Consider the following 7767-nt stretch of genomic DNA (forward strand, 5'->3'; position numbering starts at 1 on the left):
TAAATAGTTAAACTTTCTCTGTTTTCGTTTTGAAAAATAAATCTGTTCATCTGCAAATGAATAGATTCTTTTTGTCTCTGGTGCCATGTCAAGCTTAAACGATTTTCAGTTTTATCTCAGCACCAGAATGGTTGACTAAGTCTCCTCACTTAACAAATTCTCTAACTGATTTTGAAAATAAATCTGTTCATTTTATTTTCAATCTGTTCATTTTATAACAGCTTTAACTGTTTTTCAAAAATCTGTTATAAGTTGGTTTTCTATAAAATGCAAACTTGTTTCTGAGTTTAAATATCGTTCATACATTTGCAAAAAACAAGTTTTGACAGCAGAGAATCAAAAGTTTACAAAGGATTAACATTTGTTCTTCAAAGATTTCAAAAATCACAAAGTGCTTGTTCTTGTTTTGGTTCCAAAAGCTTGGTGTGAGGTGCAGCTACTGTTCTAGCAATCTTGCCTACTGGTTTAAGGCAGATCTTTGTATCCTCAATCAGGTGTAGTCGTTTCACTTCTCATTTCTTGTGATAGTTTGGTTGAACACTCTTCTTGATAGGTTTTCTTGAAGAGTGGGTGTGTGCTGAAATAGGTTTTTTCAGCAAGAGTACCTAAGTTCTTGTAGGTTTCAAGAACAGTGGGAATTGTACTTGGTTGTACTGTGTTTTAGTGATTTCCACCTGGTTTTGGTGAAGACTGGATGTAGCTCAGTTGAGTGAACCAGTATAACTGCTTGTGTTCATTCTCTCTCACTCTCTGCAATTTCGTTTCTGCATAATTGATAAAACAGCAAAGAAATAAATTTGTTCAATTGAAAATAAATCTGTTCTTTCTGGGCACTGTGCATACTGTTCTTAATTTCTGAAAAAGTTGTTTGAATCTGATAAGAACATATAAAATCTGCTAAAAGCCACTGGAACAGATTGACTGTGATAGGTTGCTCAAGAAATTGTCAAAGCTATTAATTGAACCTTAAACAATTGCTTAAAGTTGAAGCTTGCTGTTCTGTGATTCATTGTTCTTAATTTCTGGAAAAGTGTCTGGTTTCAATAAGAACACTGATAATCTGTTAAAGGCTAATAAAACAGGTTGTGTGTGATAGGTTGTCTCACTAATTGTCAAGCCCTTAACTGAACCTAAATCACACAAATTGGAATTAAGGTTTGCTGTTTTTGTGTTTCACTGTTTTTTCAATATGATATCTGTGTGTGTGCATCTGGAAAATCTATCTGCATAATCTTGTGATTAACCTTGCTGTATTAAAAGCTTTTCAAATAAAAACAGTGCTGAAATAAATCTGTTCATTTTCACATAAATCGATTTATTTTCTGTAAAACTGGGTTAAACACTGTTTCTGCGAGAAAGTTTTAAAAGGTCAATTCACCCCCCCTCTTGAACTTTGGCACTATTAAATCCAACACAGTGTTCTTACAAGGTCGGATTCCTCTTACAATGACTTCTTTTGTCTTCGTATTCTCGTTCTCCCGGCTTTTATGGTGATTTTCAGTTTGTACTTCCCTTCTCCGAGATGTCCTATGGTATTTATAACTTTGAGATGAGTCTCAACTGTTATGGATTTGCTCTTGGATTCAGACTTGGGCCCAATTATGCCTTAATCATAGTTTATAATTAAACTTGTTTAATTAAAGTTAATTATGAGTTTATTGTCTATTCTTAGATTTATTCGGCCTTGTCAACCATTCGATCTCTCGGTCATGTGGTAGTAGATGCAGTATATGATATAATTCTTTCTATAAATGCGTAATGCTCAAAATTATTTATGCTTGGTCTGAAATATGATGCAGAGCAACCTAGATTTGACAAGAAATGCCATTTCATGGATAAGCTGGTTTGGGAAGTGTCTCAGCATTACAAGTAACCTACTTTGCCTTTCAAGCTTAAACATGGTGAGTTATCTGGCCAGCTTGCATTTCAAATTTTGTTAACTTCAGCTTTGATTAAAAAAACTGCTGTAACTCTTGTTACATCTCTCTCGTACTTTGTAATAAATGAATTCTCATTTTAATTAGACTTTCAAAAAGTGATGAAATATCTGGGATCATAAGAATTGAAGGACATTTGAATTATTTCCTAGATAGAAATTTAGTAAGAAATAAATATATTAAAAAAGGATTGTGCAAGTTAAAGTAATTGAACACATCAAGTTTACTCCTGTAAAAACTATGAAGCTGTTCTAACAGAGTTATCGACTTTCGATTTTCCACTGGGAGAATAATCATTCCATCAAAATTCCAGGAATGGATAAAAAAGACAATATAATAGTAAGAATCACGTTCACAAAATTAAGATTAGTTCTAAAATTTGAACCAAATAAAAAAATGAAAATGATCAGTGTAAATTAAAAAAAAATGGTGTGAATTTTAATGTTCTTTTAGGAGCAAAAGACACGAACAAATAAAACCACAAAACAAAACTATGTAGGTATTGTTTGCTGCCTACGATGTTCACACTAGGTTTGAGTGCAATAAGTGAAATCTTCTTTTGAAACTGAGTAATGGGTTTCTTTTTATACAAAATTTTTTCTTTAATTTTTTGTTTGTCACAGGTAAAAGTTGTAGAAATTCAAGAAACAAATTTTCAATTTTAAATATTATACAAAAATAAAAAATTATAAAGGGAAGATGAAAAAAGTTGAAAAAAATTCACCTCAGAACAAATTTTGTTATACCTTTATATTATAATTATTATTTTTATTTTGACAATTGATATTTTGATTATATAATAAAAATATAAACATATATTTGCGATAGTGTTTACCTTTTTACCAGCTACTATAATATATATTAGAGGAAAAATATTATAAAGTAATAATAATAAAAAAAATATCACCATAAATTTTACTATCATCATTATAATAGACATTCAGGAAAAAACATTATAAAATTATAATATAATAAAAAAATAATAACAATCAACCTTATTTAGAATTTTATCAACCTTGTATGAAATTTATATTTACAACATATCATAAAAGTCAATTTTTGAAATAAAATCTCTTTCATTATAATATGTACTACTTGGCATCTGAGACTACTTTTATTCTCCTGTTATTTAACACTATTTTAGTATGGGATAATTTCATCTAATTGTTAGCTAACACTATTTTGGCTTGATAACTGATTACTATCAATACGTAATTAACAAGTATTTGAGTTATTTACAGGATACATACCCATGAAAATAATATAAATGAAAAAAATTCCAATATAAGATGTTAGATTTTTTCAATTTTCTAAAAGAAGTAACTTGATAACATAAAAACCTCTGAATGTTGAATACTAACTTTGTGACTGATATAAGCAAAGTGGAGATAAAATATGAAAAAAAAGTATATAGTACAATGAATTTCTAGTACAAGAGGAAATCATCAAAAACACTAAAAAATTCAAGTCAATAAATCTGAAAGGATCTGAAAGGAGGTTTTAGTTCAGTAAAGTTAAACTGGAACTTGTAAAAATGTTAAATAACCTTTATTTTGTAGTGTTGTGTTTGGTTAGGTGAGAGAAAAAAAAAGGCTTATTTGGATGAATGCAAGAAGAAAATTAAAGAATCTGTGGGAAATTTATATCTCAACCTAAAGAAAAGGATTAGTGTGTGAATAACAAGAGAAAATAAAAACAGAAGAGGTTGACATAATTGTGACTTGTCATTTTCAATAAAATTATAATATATTATTACAGTATATCTGATATAATTTTGTTATGTTTGATTATTTGTTTAAACAGTAATAAAATATTATTAATCTCTTCAACAATATTTGTTTATCGCTTTCCTATCAAGCCATATAGTTTTAATGTGAGTAATCTTTTCCCAGTCTTTACCTTCATTTTTCTTGCACCGTTGTTTGAGCAACGGACAATTTGTAATTTTGAGTTGTGAAATGGATTCTGGAAGGCCCTCCTTTGGCAAACATTGGAGTATTGGACAGTTACTGAGCAACAATTTCTGAAGAGAAGAGAGGTGATAGAGACCCCTGTAGTTCAGTTTCTTAAGATTTGGACAATCTTTTATGTGTAGCTTAGTAAGGGAGACTGGGAGCAAACCTTCACTCGGAAAACACTCCACATCCTCCTTTTCAATAGACAAAGATTGTATGGAAGGGTTGGTTCCCCAAACCCCGTTCTTTTAGTGAGGCAACAACTTTAGAGCAATTCAAGAGATAGATGTGTTTTAGATTTAATGGCATACATCCGTCAGACAACTCCACTCCTAGACAATCCTTTATATGCAGATAACTAAGAGATGGAAGTAGGGAAGACATGCATTTAGGCATTGATTTCAATTTTTCCAATTCTTCAATATGAAATGTCTCTAGCTCAGGTGCAAATAATCCTTCATTGGGAAATGATTCAAATTCAGAGCATTTTTTAATTATCAGACTCTTCAAATGACCGTGAGGGTGCCCCTGTGATATCATTTGCAGGTTATGACATCTGCCTAAACTAAGGTAGCAGAGTTTCGGAAACAAGTCTAGAGGGAAGTTAGTGAGAGAGTCACAACATTTAATGATACGCAATTCTACAAGAAAATGGTAGCAATGGTTTATGGGAATATTAATGCCCCGACAACAATAAATAGTTAAGGATTGAAGAAGAGTATGAGATAGGAGCATATCAACTGAAGATGTCTCCATCTCCACACCTTCAATTTCTAGAGTCGAAGCCTCAAGTTGTTTGCAGACATCAATAGTTTGATACTTTAAATGAGAAAGGTGTTCTGACAAGTACCCTTTCAGTTTTGGACAATTCCACACTGAAAGATGTCTAAGACTTGGAAAAGCACTTGTCTTGCATTCCCATTCTTCCCATTTCGGCATATCATCAAAGATCAATGTTTCCAAGGATGCAAATGCAGATGAGCTATTCCCATAAAAATTAGCATCTATCCTCACTATTTGATGAAGGCAGTAAATTTTCAAGTACTTGAGAGATGTTAAAATTCCAAGGGAAGGCAACTGCAGGCAATGTTTACAGGTATTCAAAGTTAAGGACACAACATTCAATAGAGAATTATCAGATAACCAACGGGGAAATTGTGTTCCACCATAGCCATAGATTGATAACTTCTCCAAATGTCTGCAAGGTTGCAAATTCTCTAGTATTTCTCTTTCCTTTATTGATTCGTCAGTGTTCTGCTTCAAACTCCATTGTAAATGTAACCCCACAATATTTGTTTTATTCTTCAAATCCACTGCCAATGCATCACAGGGATTCACCATATTTTCAAGATTTTTAATTGACAGCTCTCCGTGAACATCAAGTTCTCCTAGTTGTTCAATATTGGACTCATTGTTTTTGCCAACCTCAAACCCACCCATCCATACTTGAAGATTCTTCAACTTTCCTAAAAGAACCGGAGCCTTTCTTAATGAACTTCCAATAAGTTCAAGGAGGTGCAAGTTAGTGAGCTCATGCAAAGTCGAGGGCAGCTCCTTCAGAAGGTTAACAGTAGTTGAGCTTCAACACTTGCAAGTTATAAAGTGAACAAATTGAGTCGGGAAGTCTCTCTATGTCTGTGCTTGAAAGGTCTAATGAACGGAGATGTATAAGATTGGCTATAGTTTCAGGAACCTCTTTTATGTTAAGAGAGTAAGACAAAGATAAGATGCGTAAGAATTTAAAGTTGGAGATCAACTCTTGTATTGACATCCCACAATTCCTGGACAAAAATGTTCGTAGCCTTTTAGCATCACATAAACTCCTATACTCATCACATTCAACAGGATTATTTACCGTTGAAAAGTGACGGGTAGTCTTTGGTACGTTTCCTGGTTTATCAACACCTAACCTGTAGCATATTTCACCAGAAACATATTTTGCTAAATCATTTAGAAGGTCATGCATCACAAATTGTGTTCTTTTGTACATTATTTCTTCTCCTGTAATTGACTTTTGGAAGAATGACCTTGATAACATATCATTAAAGTATTGTTCACCTACTTCTTTTGGAGACTTGCTTTGCCAAGAGCATTGTAGAAAATTTTCAGCCATCCATGATAGAATTAAGCTCTCCTTGTCAAACTTATGGCCTTTGGGGAATAACGCACAATAAGCGAAACATCTCTTGAGATGAGAAGGAAGATGGTAATAGCTCAATAACAAAGCGGGGATGATTTTACTATCTTCTATTGGTAAGTCCCATATGTTGCTTCTCAGTACACCTTCCCAATCTGAAATAGATGACTTTGACTGTAAAAGACCTCCTACCGTTTCAAGGGCCAGAGGCAATCCTTGTCACTTTTCAACTATCTTCATGCCAATCTTCTCCAACACAGAATTCCACTTAGAGTTATCATCTTGAAATGCATGTTTAGTAAAAACTTGCCAACTGTGTTCTTTTTTTAATTGCTTTAGTTGGTGAATATTGTTTGACTCCATGATAGAAGCAACTTTGTTAATGCGTGTTGTGATAAGAATTTTACTTCCCTTAGCACCATATTTAAGAGGAGTTTGTAATGATTTCCATTGATCTCGGTGTTCGTTCCAAACGTCATCCAAAACCAGAAGAAACTTCATTCCATTCAATTTTTCTTTCAATCTTCCCTGAACCATTTCTAGGTTTCTGCTATTATCAGTTTCCTTATGAATTGACTCAAAAATTGCTCTGGTTAACATGAAAACATCGAATTCATCAGAAACGCAAACCCAAGCTTTGATAGCAAATATGCCCTCTATCATTGGATCATTGTATACCTGTTGAGCAAGTGTGGTCTTACCCATCCCGCCCATACCCACAATAGAAAGTATTGAGAAGTTGTTATGATTGTTACTGTCAGATGTCAACCAATCAAGGATGATTTCTTTGTCCTCATCTCTGCCATAAATAACCTCTTCAGCCACCAACGATGAAGATTCATTTCTTTTCTCTAACACTTTATTACCCAATTCCAATCCCACACCAACATTTTTCAGACCTAGATCATCCTTTTGGTTTAAAAGAGATTCAAGGTCATCTAGGACTTCTTTCAGCTTGGGTTCAAGAATGCGTACCTTGTTAGAACTGCTTTGGTATTGAAGTTCTGACTCAGTTTTGGAGAATTCATAGTCTATTTCATCCAGCAGATCCTCTGTGTCCAGCAACACGTCTCTGACCTCATCAAGCCACGCTTTAACATATGCATTTCTGAACTGCTTTAGTTCTGCATCATCAACCACAGCATTGATGGACACCAACTTTCTCCTCAAATTTTTCAGCAGCTTCTCATCCAACTTTCTCCCACGAAAGTAGTGGAGAAGTTGATGAGAATCAAGCTTGTCAAATAGGAGCTGGAGAACAGCACCAAAAAGAGCACCACCAAGTGTTTCTAGGACTGGCATGGTTGGAAAGGAAGTGGGGAAATGAAAGAGAAGAAAGGGTTGTGAAAGATGGAAGTGAAGCTGAGTGACGTGAATGAAGGAGTGAGGATTTTGTTGGAGATGGATTTACTTGAATAAAGGAGTGATGGGCAGGAAGCAGTAGCTGTTGATGATTATTATTGCCGACATCACCATGTGGGTTTCACAGTATTTTCTATCAACTTCGGGGAATTAGTCTATTTCGGTGGCTTCCTTTATGAATGAAGACACCCAACCCACTATTAATTCGGTCCATTTTGTTTTTTCTTTTAGCATGAGTGATTCCTTATTCAGGATGGTTTGGAGTGTAACAACAACTATATTTGATGAATTAAATGTCTCAAGTAGTTGATTGTTTGTCTTAATATATTTGTCGTTTGTGTGATATGAACGATCTTTTTCTGGTTGAAGGTAAGTA

General features: G+C 33.7%; 1 pseudogene; it reads right to left on the reverse strand.

Annotated features, from left to right (window-relative positions):
• Positions 1 to 3642: 3642 nt before the first annotated feature.
• Positions 3643 to 7464, reverse strand: LOC137824230 (putative disease resistance RPP13-like protein 1; annotated as a pseudogene).
• Positions 7465 to 7767: the final 303 nt, after the last annotated feature.

Source organism: Phaseolus vulgaris, chromosome 11 (genome assembly GCF_000499845.2).
Source record: "Phaseolus vulgaris cultivar G19833 chromosome 11, P. vulgaris v2.0, whole genome shotgun sequence".
In the NCBI taxonomy this organism is placed as follows: Eukaryota; Viridiplantae; Streptophyta; class Magnoliopsida; order Fabales; family Fabaceae; genus Phaseolus; species Phaseolus vulgaris.